Source organism: Peromyscus californicus, unplaced genomic scaffold, assembly GCF_007827085.1.
Source record: "Peromyscus californicus insignis strain IS unplaced genomic scaffold, ASM782708v3 Scaffold_21__1_contigs__length_65335640, whole genome shotgun sequence".
Classification (NCBI taxonomy): Eukaryota; Metazoa; Chordata; class Mammalia; order Rodentia; family Cricetidae; genus Peromyscus; species Peromyscus californicus.
This window is the reverse complement of record NW_026294514.1, coordinates 11669147-11686190: the sequence shown is the minus strand read 5'-3', so window position 1 is coordinate 11686190 and position 17044 is coordinate 11669147. Positions and strand designations below refer to the sequence as shown.

The window sequence follows — 17044 nt, the reverse complement described above, 5'->3', positions numbered from 1 at the left end:
GCACATGTGTGCATGTGGAGGCCAGAGGTCAACATCTGGTGTCTTCTGCAAGGGCTCTCTGCCTTAGGTTTTGAGACCGACTCTCTTATAGATCCTGGAGCTAAAACCCAGTGAGTTCCAGGAATCCACTTGTCTCTCTCTCCTCAGCCCAGGGATTACAGACGTGCATCACACTGCCCGATTTTAATGCGGGTGCTGGGGATCACGCTCAGGTCCTCACATGTGTACTGCAAGCACCTGAACCAATGGAAACCATCTCCCAGGCCTCCGAATGCTTCCCTAGAAAATCATCACTAGGAGAGTTGTGATATCAAATCTGGGAGAAGCAGATCCAACTCCTGGAGGATGCTCCTTAATGAGAGAAGAGGTATTCCAAGCTTTACAGAAATGAGCAGATAAAGGGTAGAGATCTTGCCTGTTCTTGGCTACTCTTCAGTAATGCCCAGTTCTGGGCTAACTTCTGCTCTGATCAGCGAGCTTTGCTAATGTGAAGAGAGCAGCACAATTCATAAACCCACCACTTTATGTCTGTAGAGAAACGCCTTCAAGGGAGGGTGCAGAAATCACATGTGCTCCTGTGTGCACATAAACACGCAGGAGCCGACCGGTTGCTATTCTCCATTCAGCAGAATCGAAGGGCCTGAGCATTTAAGTCTAAGAAAGACCTCATTTCCAAGTGGCGGAAAATGCAGGGTATGCATGGATAGCCAAGGCTGTGCCCGGAGGCGGCTTCTGCCTGTGGAAATGCAGCTCCTGAGAGCTGCAGGAACAGCTCCTTCAATGCGTGACTAATGGCACTTTGCAGACGGAGAACTCATGAAATTCATGCCGGCAATAGCTGTGCTGCAGAGACCACTTCTGGCGTGCTGCTTCTCACACACACAGCCGCTCCTTCCCCGCCACAGCCCCAGGCCCTTCTGCAGCAGCTTTACAACAAAGCTGGAAGCTGCTGCCCTTGACAGCAGTCCTACTGGGCTCTCCTGCCAAATAACAGAGTGGTCCATCCGTGCCCACCAGGCAGCCATTCAGGCTGCTGGGTGACAAGACTAGATTGGCTAGTTAGCGCTTCATTTAGCAACTGCTTTAGCCTTCCAATATCACACTCATCTGTTTTGCTTCTACTAATGTACGTCTGGTCTGGCAAATTCAATTTGCTACTCAGAAAGGGGTTGTTGTAATGTTACCTTCTGAGTGGTTTTCATCTGGATTCCCTCCTTTCTCGGGGGGCTTTCCTATCTGGGCCCGCAGGCTCTGGCGTATTCTGCGCCAGGCCCATCCTGTTGGCTCCCGTGCTCTCTAAGCAGTGGGATGTCCAGGGTGCTGTTTGGTGTGTAGCTGAGCTGTCTTTGGTTGAAGACCTGGTAAACAGATTTCCTGTTCACACCGCACATTATCAAGCCTGTCTGCGACAGCTCCTTAGACATTGTTCTTGGCTTACCAATCGATCTGAAACCATGCTGGAGTTTCAAAAGTAATTCAGGGAAGAATTCCTAATCTACTTACACTGCTGTGCGATTAGCCAAGACCCAACATTATCAACGGACACAAAACAACCGGTGTTCCCACCTCTAGTGTCCTCCTTGAAAATTCACTCTGATGCTGCTGTCCTTCCAAAAGTATAGTTGTCCCGTGGTACTGAGAGAGATGTGTTCCAGGACCTCTAGATATATCAAAGCCCATGGAAGCTTAAGTTCTTTATTAAAAAAAAAAGGGTCATATTTGCATATAACCTACGCAAATTCTCTACGCACTTTAAATATGTATTTTAAAATATCCCTCAAACAATGAAAACAGTTATACTGCATTGTTTAGGGAATTATGACAAGACAAAATTCTATATACATTCAGCTTCTTTCCAAAATGTTCCTGATCTGTGGAGAACTGAACTCATGGGTGCAGAACACGTGGGCACAGAGGGATGGCTACCGAACCGTGACCATCTCACTCCCTCACCGAAGAACCAAGAACGAAGTGCACTTTGTACATCCTGGCATTCAAGGCCATCGGCAACAGGGGCTTCAGCCGGCTTTTCCAAGTGACTCTTTTCCTCTACCCGGCACAGACAGGCGCTTCAGAGCCGGTTTTGACCCCTAGCCTCGGACCTTCCTCTGGGTTCGTCCTTCTACCCAAGATGCACCTTGCCCCATTCTTGCGCTCCAGCTGAAATTTCAAGCCTGCATGAAGTCCTTCTAACCCTTCTTGCCGGAAGCCTTCCCGTCTCAACTCCACAGCCCTTCCTCAGTAGATGTCTTTGTAGATTTGAGCACCTCTTTTATGTCCTAAGGATCTGTGCACACACTGTGTTGACTAGACGGTAAGCCACACGAGGGTGGAGTCCTCCTCTGACATCTCGGTGTGGTTACCACGTCTACTGCGGAGTGACTGGTACTGTGTAGGTGGTAAGTATTTAATAACTGCTTGTTGAGGGACAGTCATCCTGCAGCCTAGCTGCTTTATGGGAGACAAGTGAATATTCCACTAGCATGTTGGGACCACGCTGCCACTTGGCACCTACCACCCACAGTAACACAGTGGGTCTGAACTGACTGGCTGTGCCCCAGCATGGTTGGTACAGGCAAAGAGAACAGACACATGTTCTTCAGAGACTGGAAGAAAACATGTGCAATTTCTAAATTCCTAACAATTTTACCGCTATATAATCAGGAACAATGGCATTTTTAGAGATTGGGGATAATGAAAAAAAGTGCAAAACTTGCCCATCTGTCTTTCCAAAGTCAGCTTAGGAGACAGACAGAGGTTGAGTCCTCATTGAGTGACAGGTTTTGAGGACACAAGAAAGAGCCACTGGAGTTCCGTCCCAAGGAGGCACAGTGTAGCAGCACAGGCAGAAACTCTCTAATGAGAGGACAGTACGTGCTGTGCTCTCTCTATGAACAAAGTATGGTAGCACTACAGAGAAGAGCAAGTATGTCTGCCCAGGGATAGGAGGACGCTTTCTAGGTGGAGAGATGTCGCGGACGGAGCACTGGAGTTAACAGAGCGATGTTCTAATCTTGGCGCTGCGAAGTGCCAACTCCGTGACCTCGGTGAACTACTCAGATCTTTGAAACTTGGTTCCATAGCCATAAAGGAGGCTATTATCTGCTGGAGTCGGTGAAAATGGGAAGAAGCGAAGCATGCAGTGTGTCTGCTAGAGAATCTGACATATATTAGCTGCTCAATAAACCCGACACAGAAAAGAACGGGAATATGCACAACAGGCCATGAAGGTATGGCTTTGAAACTGCAAGAACATGTAGCTAACATGCTGGTCTAGGCTTACTTGGGAAAGACTACCCTCTGTACCAGCTGCTTCGAGAGGTTCTTTCCTCCACAGACTTAGGGGACAGTGGGCCTAACACCTTCCCTCCTGAGTTCCCTTTCTTGACTCCATCCATTTTAAACGTGGCCAAGGGGCATTTCCCTCTTACTCTCATTTAATTTACTTCCTAAAAGTCTAGTCCCGACACTGGTGTCTGGACAGTGCAGGAACAGCTGCGTCAGTGGCAGAGCTGGGAGAGAGATCTGCAAACCCACAGAAGCAGACGCGCTGTGACTCACAACAGTACTAATGTTCTCTGTAAGTTAAAAACGCTATATGCCCGAAATGCACATGGCAGGCAGGGAAGGGCCTGGTGGTAAAGTGCAGGTGCGTGTTTGGGTCACCAGCACCTGCAAGTAAAAAAGCTGGGTTGCAGCAGTACATGTTTGGAAGCCTGGCCATGAGAAGGTGGGGGACAGGAGGATCCCCGGAGCTTGCTGCCCAGCTAGTGCAGCCAATTAGTGAGCTCCAGGTTCAGTCGGAAACTGTCTCAAAAATAAGGTGGAGGAGTGATCGACTGATTGACAAAGACATCTGCCATTGACCTCTCACCTCCACAGGCACATGCACACTTGTGCATGCACGCTCTCACACACACATGCTCACACACGCGAACTTACGCACGTACAACTTAAAAACTTGTAAACGCATTTTGGTTTACTGACCTACAGAAGGTCACAGCTTAGGCTGGTCTGCTTTGCACGTGTTCAGAACACTGGCAGCAGCCTCCAGCTGGGCAATGCCATTCAACACAAAGCATGTTTTGCAATAAGGTGCCAAATATCTTAATTTATTAATACTGTGCCCAAAGTGCAAAATAGAACGGTTGCAAGGGTATTGCTTTTGCACAAGTGCGAGGCTGAAAAATTGTAAGTCGAATCATGGTCCCGATCATCTGTAATTGCACCTCATGGTAAGTGAGTCTGCGCAGGAAGCAATCAGAGTGTATTCACAATGAATGACAATGGTCAGGAAGCCGCTGGCTTGAAAAGCCAAAATGCACCAATCAGGCTCTTAATGATGATACAGGACGGGAGCAGACAGAGTGGAGATGGCTGGGGCCAGTCTTTAAGAAAGCTGCCCCTCACCCATCGCCACCCCTTCACCCCGCATCCTCCCCATCCCACGCCCACTGTTCCCTTAACTCCCCTAAGTCACCCGACACCCGGCCAGACCTGTGTAATAACCTCTTTTTATTTGTACTAGTTTGAGAAAGTTTCATTTTCTAGAGCAAGTACCAGGTGCCTAAAGGCTGTATTAGCAAATGGAGCTGGAAATAAAAACAACACTGTCAAATAGCCATCTAATTGGCAAAGGAGGAAAACACTGGAAGGTTTTAAGGATAAATGTACTCAGAATGTAAATTGAGAGACGGGGAGATGAGAAGCCACAAGTCTTACCTATACACTTCCTCTGGCTCTCACTGATGCTCCCAGAATTACTTGCCCTACTCTATCTGATGGAGTGTAAATTACTTGGGGCAAATCTTTATATCCACAGCATCTTAAACACAGGGACAACTCAGCACATGGAGCACAGCATCCGCCGAGCGGCTGGACGAATAAAGGAAGCGAGGGAATCTGGTAAAATGGTCACTGGAACACCCCAGGTCTGCAATCCACCTTTTGCGGTGCACGCCCACAATTCAACAGAGAGTACCATGCAGAATTAAAAAGCTTACTAGATTCAAGCCGCAGATGTGTGGAGTGCCTCCGAGGTCCCAGGCACAGATGGCTGCTTCCAGCCTTGAGGAACTTACACACTTAGAGATGAACACTCTCCTATCCCCTACAATAAGGGCAGCCACCACACAGCCAGCCACCTCCTCTCTGCACCAATGAGAACCAGCTATTTATGGGCTTGCCGTTCCTGCAACGCTAAAAGGGGTTTCTAATCAGCTTTGGTCACATTTCTCAAACGCGGAGCCATCCGGAGACGCCTTAAAAGACAGCTCCCTGCCTATGTTTCGCTTCACTTGCCGGACCAGCGGCGTTATCTACACATTAATGAAGGCCGTTCTCACGAGAATCCTCTTGGGGGAAGAAAATACTCTTTGCAGGCTTGTACCTTTGCATCGAGGATAATTCCATAATTTAATTGCTTTTTCGAACGTCTACTTCCTGCCAGCAAAAATAAATAAATAAATGTATGAAGTGTTGTCATGTTCTACTCGGCTGACTTTTTGGGAATTAACACCACTGGCACAGATCAAAATTAACTTTTAGGGGGCGAGCAGAACAGGATTAGAAAGAAAAATGAAGCTTTGAAGATGAGGGAAACGCCATGTTGACAGAATCCTGGGAGACCTGACGCGAGGGTCTTGCTGACACTCGCTGTGGCCTTCTAAACCCATCTCAGTGAGCTGGGGTCCACCCGGAACCAGGATGCAGATGCAGACACTCAGAGTCCGCAGGTTAGTTGTTTTCCAGGTACTGCTGGGTCCGAGGATGTGGCAGGCCAGAATGGCTTCTTACGACCTGGGAGGATGTCGACCCCGAGGGCACATTCAGTTTGCAGCCAGGATGAGGGTCGTTGGCTAGCTAACTCTGAAGGACAGAGATCATCCCGTATTGTCTCAGCGGGGCCCAGCACCATGACAGGAACCTCTGGATGTGGAAGAGGAAGAGAGGGGGCGACAGCGAGGGGAAGTGAGACTTAACTAGTCACTTCGGGGCTCGAAGACCGAGGGGACGGTGTGGTGGTGTTGTGTTCCCCGAAATATTGTGTACACTAATAAACTTATCTGGGGCCAGAGAACAGGACAGCCACAATATTAAACATAGAGGATAGGCAGTGGTAGCACACGCCTTTAATCCTAGCATTCCAGAGGCAGAGATCTACCCGGATCTCTGTGAGTTCAAGGATACAGCCAAGCATGGTGACTCGCGCCTTTAATCCCAGAAAGTGAGTCTTTAATCCCAGGGAGTGAGGGCAGAAAGTAGAAAGGTATATAAGGCGTGAGGACCAGGAACTAGAAGCCTTTGGCTGGTTAAGCATTCAGGCTTTTGAGAAGCAGTTCGGCTGAGATCCATTGTGGATGAGGACTCAGAGGCTCCCAGTCTGAGGAAACAGGATCAGCTGAGGAACTGTTGAGGTGAGGAAGCTGTGGCTTGTTCTGCGTCTCTCATCTTCCAGCGTTCACCCCAATACCTGGCCTCAGGTGTGATTTAATTAATAAGACCATTTAAGATTCCTGCTACAGGGCAGAAAGATGAGGAGTGGAGACAGCTTCCAAACCAGAAAAGGCAAGAAAACCAGTTCCCTCCATCACCTCCCAGGAAGGAATGTGGCCCTGCGGACACCTTTTGCTGAGGGCTCTAAGGCACTTCATGTGTACTGCCTTAAGTTCCGAAGCTTTTGGTGATGGTGACAGCAGCCACGGTAAGTGGGTGCAATGGACCCCTCTTTGAGGAACAAAAGTCCGCTGCATTCTTTCTCCTAATCAGGAGATACCGTTCCCTACCCCACAAATAAACCGCCTTCCTGATGGCACCTTTCTCACCACACGCCTTGGGGAGTCCTACTTATTCATGTACTGTAGCTTCAGTTCATGAGGGAAAAGTTAGAGGGGCTGGAGAAACAGTGAAGAAAACGAGGGGCAGTAATAAACGCCAGCTACACGGAGTTGGCCTGGTACTAAACTCCCTCTCCATCTCACCTGTTTGCTCCCCTCTCTCTCACCAACCTAGACAGGCTCCTTTTGTCTCCCAGGGAGACTCTGGAAAAGTCTCCTAATTGGATTTCTGGCTTGGTTTCCCCTCCTCTCGAATCCATCTGAAAACAATCAGTGAACAATTTATTGCCCGAAGTGCTTGAGCATGTTCACCGATGGAGGAAGGAGCGGCCGCTGGGAAAGAATTTGAGGAGAGGAAAGAAAGGAGACAAATTATGAAAGAAGATCCCGGAGGAAATGAGAAAATGGTGCTGAGATGTGGAGGGGCTGGGGACACCTCAGTCTAAGTACTTTCTGGGCAAGCCTGAGGCAAGTTTGATAGCCAGCATGCACCTGAGAAGGCAGGCATGGTCGTGCATGCTGTAATTCCAGTCCTGGGGAAGCAGAGCGCTAGGGTTCGGCGGCCAGCAAGCCAGTCTAGCCGAACCAGTGAGTCACAGGACCGAGCGAGAGACCCCGCCTCAAAAAACAAGGTGGATGGCTTCTGAGGAACAGCCAAAGTGGGACCTGCACACATGCGCACACACTCAGAATTCTGAGACAGAAGGAAAGGGGAGAAAGGGGGAGCGGAGACGCAATAAAAGCTTGAGCACGTGACGAGGAAAGTTTATGGAAACCGTTCATCTGAGCTTCGAGGCTTAAACAGCAGAGAATGGTTTAGAGCTGCCTTCATGGGAACTTAAAGAGGAAGTGACCGTAATGAATAAAGAATGCTGAACAGGCCTGAAGGTCCATGAACGCTGGACAGCCCAGATCGGTCATGGAGCCAGCTGGCATGGCTTTCCCCAGAGACTCTTAGCAAGCTACAAGCAGAGGAGAGGGATGATCCACGTTTACAAACTGTAAAAAGTACAGTGGGAGGTCCTGAGGCTCGGGCACATGAGCGTCGGGTATTGTTGAAGTGGCGGATGAAGGTTTCTAAGGCCTACAGAGGACGGATTAGGACAGCAGAGAGACAGGAAGGGACCAGATATCCTGCTGGGACTAAGGAAAAAATAAAGAGGGCCAGAGAAGTTGGTGAAGAGAAGCACATAGCCAAAGAGGGAATGCTAGATCTTTCTAACCCTTGTTCCTGATGCTATCCTCTGGTATGTAGGAAGATAACCCCCTTCTACAGGCCGGGCCTGCCCTTATTTCAAAGAACTGAAGCACTCCTCAGAAATCCATCACCACAGAGCAAACACGCTCTCCTACAGTCGTGTTCATCAGCTCTTACCATCTGGTCAAGCTCTCCTGAGTGTTTCCGGTAGGAAAGTGTTTCTGTAAATAAGCACACTGTTCTAGTTCGGGGGTGGAGGGATCAAAGAAGAGAACGTCGGCACCTGCACCTGCCGAGGTGGGGTCCCACTTACCCACTCCAGCTGTCAAAAAACGGCCCTGATGCTTCAGCAGACACATTAACCGCTGGCCTCCATGGAGCTCATTTGCTCCTATTTTCTCGGGACGAGTGCTGCAGCCCCAGGCCTGTGAAATGATGCTAACGCACAGGCACGGATTTTTACATCCATCTTTGCTCAATTCCAGCTCAATGCCAGCTGTTATCTTTTGGAACCTTGCGTTCTTGCCACTACAGACAAGGAGCATGTATGCCCTCCCTTCCAATCTGGTGTCTTTTAAAAAGTCAGTGGCTGTCTTCTCGTAGAGAAGATTTATTGATTTAGATTTCGTGTAGGCCGGAGCCAAATTGTTGATTTGAATTTTTATGAGCCCGAGTCAAGTACAGAAGCCAGAGTACTGCCGCAGGAATGTCCTCCGAGCTGAGAGTAATCTTCTAATCCATGTTCCTCTGTTTATTTATAAACTAACGCAGTCACAAAGAACGGACTCCGAAGCTGGACCGCAGGCGGTGACCGACACACGTCCTGACCTGCCCAGAAAGTTTATGGTCTTGAAAGACAGATGTTTGGTGAATTTAGTAAAAGAAGTGAAGATGTTTTGTTGTCTGAGGACCAGAGAAACGCGGAGGACTGAAACTGGCTTAAGGAGAATGATGGGGAAGGAAATGGGGTGTTCCAGGAAGAACGGCACAGAACACAGGAAGTGTGCTCAAAGGAAAAGTGTGCTCCGGGATCCTTGGAGCATCAAGTATTAAAAGGGATGGAATTTCAGAGACAAAGGCATAGGGCCAGTGTGGCCCAGGTCCTGTGTCTGATGACTTTGAGCCTGATTCTGAGGCAAAGCCACTGAAGATTTACTCAGGGCAGGAGTATGATATTTGCACATTTAAGGTCATTCTGTTTTCTTTGTGTATGAGATCAAGGAGATCAAATGAATGCCCATTAGGATTTTAACACAGAATCCTGGGCAAGAAATTGGACCTATATGAGCCGTGTGGAGAGGGCTCATAGGCTACCTGTGAAGGAGCAACTGGTTTCTGTTTAGATACGAGGACCAAGAAGGAGGAAACAATTCGGATGATGAATGGCATTAGCGTTTCCACTACGGTTCTCATGAGCACCCAGAATTGAGAATCAAGAAGTCGAGATATAATGGAAGCTAGAGATCGGGTTTGGCCCCATGCCTTTGTCTGTGAAATTCCATGCTTTTTAATTCTCGATCCTCCAAGGAGTCTGGGCCTGCTTCCCTTAAGCACACTTTCTGTGTCCTGTGGTGTTTGTTCCACTTGGAACACCCCATCTCCCCGCCGGGAGAGGGTGCCGGGGACAAGGGACAGTGGTATAGGAGAGGGTTCTTTTTAGGTATAACTGCTCAGTTCTCAAATAATTTTGCGTATACTACAACTCTTCTACACCTCTCTGTTATTTATGAAACATCATTACTTCAACAATATGGCTTTTGTAAAGTAAAACTGTTCCAGAAGGACATACATTCTCTTTTCTCCTTCTCTCTCTGATAGTCTCAAGGAGCTGAGCCTGGCCTCAAATTCACTATGTAGTGGAGGATGACTCTGAATTTCTGATCCTCCTGTCTCCACCTCCCAAGGGCTCAGATTACAGCTGTGTATCACCATGCACAGTTTTCGTGGTTCTGGGGTTTGGACCTTAGGCTTTGCACACATTAGGCAATCTATTTGCTAACCAGGCTATATATCCAGCTCTGGGGAGCCCTCTCTTGAAGAAGGGATTGTAGTTACCTACTGCTGAGTGACCACTGAGGACAACTAACCAATCTGGTACTTTCTCTGTCTCTGCGGAGCTGAGCTTGGGAGGAGTTTGGTTGAATGAATTTGCCCTGGGTCACTCTTGCAGGGGGAGCAAGACCATGAGCTGGGCAGTCAGTTCTCTTCATATAACATGAAGATGGCTCACTCCATGGAGTCTCTCGATGAGCTTGGTTGGTCTTTCTCACAGCATGGTGACCTCAGGCTAGACTGTTTACAGGGCAACGCAGTGCTCCAGGCAAGCACCCCAACCACTAAGTGAGTATCAGAATCACCTTGTTTTGGAAGAAACTTGTTTTCCTGCTACACTTGTCAGCCTGCTACAAATACTTGTCAGATTCCCTTTTAAGACTGTAGCTCCTTTTTTTGGTTTTTCAAGACAGGGTTTCGCTTTGCACCTTTCCTGGAACTCACTTTGTAGACCAGGCTGGCCTCGAACTCAGAGATCCGCCTGCCTCTGCCTCCCGAGTGCTGGGATTAAAGGGGTGCGCCACCACCGCCCAGCAAGACTCTAGCTCTTAATGCGGAAGACACTTTAGTAGGCGGCATGGCCGGATACAATCTGCCTGGAACAAGAGCAAGGGGCCAGCTATATGATGGTTGCTAATGGCAACAGTCCCTCTAATGTACACTGAGACGCACAACAGGGCAACCAACGTTTCATTCCACACATTTAGATGCATGGACTCGGTGTATGCCTGAGTTGTTTTGTCTTGGTTGTTGTTGTTCGGTTGGTATTTTTTTTAAAGTCACTGTGTTTGATTTTTCCTCCAATTTCCTCAGAATTAACAATTAGACTGGCAGATAGTTTTAGAGCAGGTTAGCCCCTTGGTCCACTACAAGTTCTACCCTGCTGGTCACACACATCATGAGGGCTTAGGTGAGTATTCTGTCTGTATCTCTGATGAATTCCATATTTAGACTTATTACAAAAAAAAAAAGAGCAATGTTATATCCACAGGCTATTTCAGTTTTGGGTACATTAACAACAGCAGAAAAACAAGATTCTTTTCATTTATCTTGTTCCTAAAAGAATATTCAGGAACTTCTTTCCTCATTTTCTTTGCAGTTTAATGTCTCTACTTGGGGGAAAAAAAAAGGTAATTATTTACATTTACTCTTAATGTAGTTTTTCTACTTTGTTTTGTTTTGTTTTTTGCTCATTCATAGAACTTCCCAGATAAAAAGTATTATAAAAGGGTGTAAGTCACTTATAATCCTTTAATCAATACTAGAATAAAAAAACTGATTGCTATTTGGTCAATACCAGCTGAAGAGAGTTAAGTTAATCTCTAACGCATATTAGCTTCAGATATTTCTTCACTGTGGTGTGGAGGAAACAGATCATAAACTTCCATAGAAACCAGGAATACAATTTCTCTTTTATCTACGAGGGTGGACCAGTTTTAAAAAGGCACATTGTTTTAAAATATTAGTCAAAATGATTATTTAACTGACCAGATCTTGTTTTTCCTACATTTTTCTGTTTGGGTTTCCTCTAAAGACAGTAAAGAAAAGAAAAGTTAAAACTGCCTTCAGACAGCCGGGCGGTGGTGGCGCACGCCTTTAATCCCAGCACTCGGGAGGCAGAGCCAGGCGGATCTCTGTGAGTTCGAGGCCAGCCTGGGCTACAGAGTGAGTTCCAGGAAAGGCGCAAAGCTACACAGAGAAACCCTGTCTCGAAAAACCAAAAAAAAAAGAAAAAAAAAAAAAAAAAAAAAAAAAACTGCCTTCAGTCTAGTAAGTAAAGTTACATCTGGGCCATAACTATGGAAAGGAAACGCCAATAACTCTCTCCATTAGTGGATGAGTAGATTCACACAGGGGACTTACAGTGAGACATTATGTAGCCTTAATAAAAATGGAATAAAGTAAATATAATAAAAATAAAAAAGGAAATGCTGAAATATGCAGCAACATGCCAATGTGGAGAAATTTTGTGGACATTCTGCTAATGTTCAGAGCCAGTCACACTTGAATGAAGTATTAAATAATCAGACTAATAGAAGTTGAGCATACTATGGTGGTTTCCAGGGTTCGTGAAGGCAGGGAACAGGGAGTGAGAAAGGTACAATTTTATTTATATCAGACAGGTAAATCTCACAGGCACTGTGCCTAGAGTTAACACCATATTCCAGGTTTACAATTATAAGAGGGAAAATGTCATGTTAGGTATTTTACAATAAAGAAAAAACCCCACATTGTTATATAACTAAGCATCGTTGTATTTATTTCAACAATTTTGGCTGATAATTATCTTCAAAGATTGACACGCAGAGTTCTGAAGGGTCCTAAAGACGGAGGCATGAGACAGGTGGACCAGTGAGTCGCAAATGAACCTCAGGTGGCTTAATGAAATTCCTGCAGTTTACAAAGAATGGAAGATTGTGCACTATATCCGAATAGAGGAGCTACTCTGGAGACCGGGGCAGCACTCACTTTGTGGTCCAGTACCCTGCCTTTGTCTTTTACAACGCCTGAGACCACAGGTTCATCTATTAGAGTAAAGGGTCTGGTCACCCTGCAGGGTAACGAATGAACTCACATGGTACAAAATGACACCGAAGCCAAGAGTTGACATAATGTAGCAAAGGACTAGAATTTTCAGTGGAAGTAACTGGACCTCTTTTTACTTTAAATGTGGTTAGAAACAGAGTTAGGGGGAAAGGTTACTAAAGGACAGCTTACTCTAGAAGTTGAGAAGACCCTCATACTAGTAGGAGCACAGTCTAGTTTGCAAAGGCAAGGGAATCCTGGGTCTTTAAGTGTGTGTGTGTGTGTGTGTGTGTGTGTGTGTGTGTGTGTGTGTGTGTCCATGCACACACCTACCTGCACAAGTGTGAGGACGTCAGAGGAAATCTTCGTTACCGTTCCTTAAGTGTTGTCTACCCTTTTTGATACAGGGCCCTTCATTGGCCTGGAGCTTGACAAGCAGGCTAGGCTGGCTGGCCAACGAGCAGGCAGGATCTACGTGCCTCTGCCTCCCCAGCAACAGGACACGTGTACACACTGTCACCCTTGGCTTTTTAAATGTGTGTTCTGGGGATTGAACTCAGGTTCTCTCATTCATTGACTGCTCTATCTCATCAGTCCCTTAGAATCTGTATTGTAATTTACTTATCATTTCAGAGCGGTAGGTTACAAACTTTTTATTCATTTTTTTCCCCAAGACCATAAAGGACTCATGCTTCTATCATATGATAAAATTCCAAAATATATATCTCAATTTCCTTTTTACAGTTTTTTGATGCAATTGAGGGGTGTGGAGTCTAGAGAAGTCTGTTGTGGGAGGCACAGTTGATTGACAGCCCGGCCATGCTGGGCTGGTCCCATGCATCGCTCCTCTAGATGATGTCAGTCCACTCTCTGAGGGACATAGGGTCCTCCAGTTGGCAGCTTTGGTCTGCACCATCAGCCTGACGAAACTTTCTTACCACTGCATTACAAGTTTGTGGTGATAGATTGTGTACCCTAATAAAGCTTGCTTGAGGATCGGAGGATAGATCCAGCCACTATATTAAACATAGAGTTCAGGCAGGGGTGGCACACACCTTTAATCCTAGCACTCAGGAGGCGAGATCCATCTGGATCTCTGTGAGTTCAAGGCCACCCTGGACTACATGAGATTGACTCAGTCAAGGAGAGAAACAGAGCCAGACAATGGTGGCACACACCTTTAATCTCAGCACTAAGAAGGAAGTGATATCACTGGGCAGAGAAAGGTATATAAGGCGTGAGGAGACAGGAACTAGTGTTCTTTTGGCTGAGGACGAAGAGGCAGTCAGAGGATTCATGGAGTTGGTGAGGTGAGGCGGGGCAGTGGCTTGTTCTGTTTCTCTGATCTTTCAGTATTCACCCCAATATCTGGCTCAGGGTTTTCTACTAATAATACCATTTAAGATTCGAACAACACAAGTTGGGGACGTTTCCTGCTGGAATTTTCTTTTTTTTTTTTCCTCCTTCAAAGATGTTATGACATCTGAAGGCTGCCCCTCACTGCATCTGCCTCTTCTCTCACACTTACCACTTAAAAGCACTACCCTGCACCCCACCCTAGGGAGGCATGCCCCACCTCCTGCCTTCCTATGAACTGTCTCGACTCATAATTACCTACAATTACCATTATAGAATCTCGACTAAATTAGTAAACCAAATTTTTTTGATGAACAGATACTGGGGGTGGGGTAAAATCTGTAGTATTCCTATTATGTAAAGTATTAAGTACACAAGCAAGTTAAAAACTTCTTCTCTGCTGGCTTACCAAGAAAAAGTGACTTCAGTGATATACAAAATTTGCCGTTAAGTGCTACATCTGCCCATCTGGCTACCTACGAGTCTCTCTCAACGGATTTTCCATGTGCAAGGTCAGAAGAGAAGAAATCACTGTTGCAGCTTGTCAATCTTTTATCTCTAAAACTGGATAATTTAACATGAAGGACCAAGGTAGGAAAGAGCTAGAATGCGGGAGAAGTCCCTACAAATTCCAAGGGACTGCTAACCAAAGTTACTTTTTCCTGCCGCCCAATGATTTCATTTTTGACATGCTCTTATATTTGTTAGCATTGAGCATCATCTGTCTCTTACACACCCCTCAGCCACAGTACAAAGGGGCTACCATGAAAAGCTGGAAGAGAAGGGGCGTGGGCAGGAGAAACCGAGGAAACCTTGTGGATTCCGGTCATGTAGCTCGGAGAAAGCAATGTGATGCTAATCCTGCAGTAGTAAATTTCTTCTTATCCCCTGAAACTGATGCTGACATTTCCATTTATTCATTCGGTTCCTTTAGACTCCTTGTCAAATCTCTTCTAGTTGCCAAGCAACAATAACAGCAGTTCTGTACATAAGCATTAGGCAGTAACCATTGTCAGTGTTTTCTCCTTTCTCTGAGAGGGAAATTTAATGACCCTTTCCTATGAGAAAATGATGGCAGGAACGGGCCCCACAGTGAAATCTGAAAGCTCTGCAGCTGCTGTTCTCATTATCTGCATCCAAGGGTTGGGCTAAATTAAATTCTCATGAAAAATTATAAAATTAAGGTTTCCCCTGAAGTGTGCATTTATATATATAAGTAATATATATTACATATACATATACATTTATATACGTATATATAAATATCTGTGTATATATACACATATATGTATGTATATATATGTATATGTGTGTGTACACACACACACACACACACACACACACATATATATATATATCAACTACATGTCATTACAACTCATCCCAACTCCTAGGAAATGGTTTCTCTACGAAATGGGTTAATATTTTAAAGATATGTGACAGAGGATATCTTCGTTCTCTGATCTGCTACAATCTCTGTAATCCAATACTTGGCTTTTTCTGACTACCCTCCACCCCAAGTAAAAACCCGAGCTCTATTTTCAGTACTTTGCAAAACATGGACCAAAAGTTTCAGGAAAAAAAATAAATAAATGGAGCATGCTTATTATGAGATAATAAAGTGCTCATCCAAGTGTTGTGGACATGCCCTATCTCAGTGACCCTCGGAAACGGTGATGACACTCCTTGGAAGCCGTGTGGACAAGAGACTCTCATCCCCTTTCATTTTAATGACGCTATATGGTTATTGTTTACAATCCAATTTACCTCAATAACTTGAACAGCTCTAAAAGCTAAATGGCTTCTCAGCAATGATCTTACAGACTGAGCTGCTCCCCATTCCCATGCCATCAGACTGTCTTGTCTCAATTACTTTTTGTGCAGCTCAGCAATACCCATCAAAGCCACTGAAAGTCAAGTCCACTTTCATGTTTTCTCACCTGGACCCTTCCCCGCTTCCCAATCTTGATTCTATGGAAATTTACAGTTTTGAACACTGAAAGAAATGTTAATTAGAGGTGATTTCCCTGTTTTTATTTGTAAAATAAACAGATGATCTTGCCCTGCACCTGTATCCTCTGGGTTTCTGGTACTAAGAGCTCATGAAGCATTTCCACGCTTACGGTTGTATTTGATGACTTCACACTGGGCACTAACCCTGGGACCTCACTCCTGCCGGCTGAGTCCTCTATGGCTAAGCGTGCCCCAGCCTGATTTAGTGAGATAACTTTATGATCGTGCTGCATTTGCTCACTAGGAATCTGAAGTCAAGAGAGTTACATGATTTGTTTCAGGCCGTTCAGCTGCTCACTGGGGAACTGATAACTCCTGCCTTCCAGACATATGCTTTCCCACAGCCTTACTTACAGAGGTCACTCCCAAGGGTACTGGGTCCCCTATGGTGGCTCGGGAATCATTCATCACTGGAATGACTTATCACGCCATACCTGGACACGAGGAACACTACCTCTACTTTATAAGCAAGGATTCTGTTTCCTTACTAAATTGAAGCTGGCTGATAATAATACATCAAAAACCTGACAAAAATTCTATTTTTTCTATACCAACTTATCATTATCCTTTATTTTAAAATTCTGTAAATCAATTTTGCTTGATAGTTAAGTGTTTTAAGCAAGAAGCAATTCAGTAGTCACTATCAACTAATTTATCCATGAAGTTTCTAGTGTTGAACTTTGTTTAAAAAAAATAATCTATGTACTTATGTGCACACACCCTACATGTGGACACAACACACACACCTACATGTAATTAAAAATAATAAAAACAAATCTTTACCAAGATAAAAAAAACAAGAAAATATCTGTAAACAGTGAGTTATTCCCAACTATAAGAATTCAGGGTGCCCAAATATTTCCGTCTGCTGTCCGTCTGCAATCCGGTATGCTTTGGGGATCCATTCCACAGTCAGTTGCTCACCTAGCAAACTCATTTGCTATCCTAATTCACCTGGGACCAAGGTGCTTACTCACTGTCTTCTAAAGCACATGGAGTCAGCCCAAACAACCCAAAGAAGCTCCCATTTCCAGGAGCAATTTAAAGCATGCCTTAATCGCCA

The 17044-nt window shown here is 45.6% G+C and overlaps 1 protein-coding gene across 9 annotated transcripts in view; it reads right to left on the bottom strand.

Annotated features, from left to right (window-relative positions):
- Nucleotides 1–17044, bottom strand: part of Spats2l (spermatogenesis associated serine rich 2 like) — a 172999-nt gene that overhangs the window by 69095 nt on the left and 86860 nt on the right. Inside the window, exon 1 of one of the 9 annotated variants that reach the window (XM_052749500.1) lies at nucleotides 5004–5024. The exons of 7 other annotated variants lie outside the window; for them this stretch is intronic. The gene's annotated coding sequence lies outside the window, so the exon portion shown is untranslated. Of the gene's footprint in view, nucleotides 1–3987; nucleotides 4007–5003; nucleotides 5025–17044 lie in introns of those variants that run through there. One more of the 9 variants, XM_052749498.1, reaches the window with a different exon arrangement.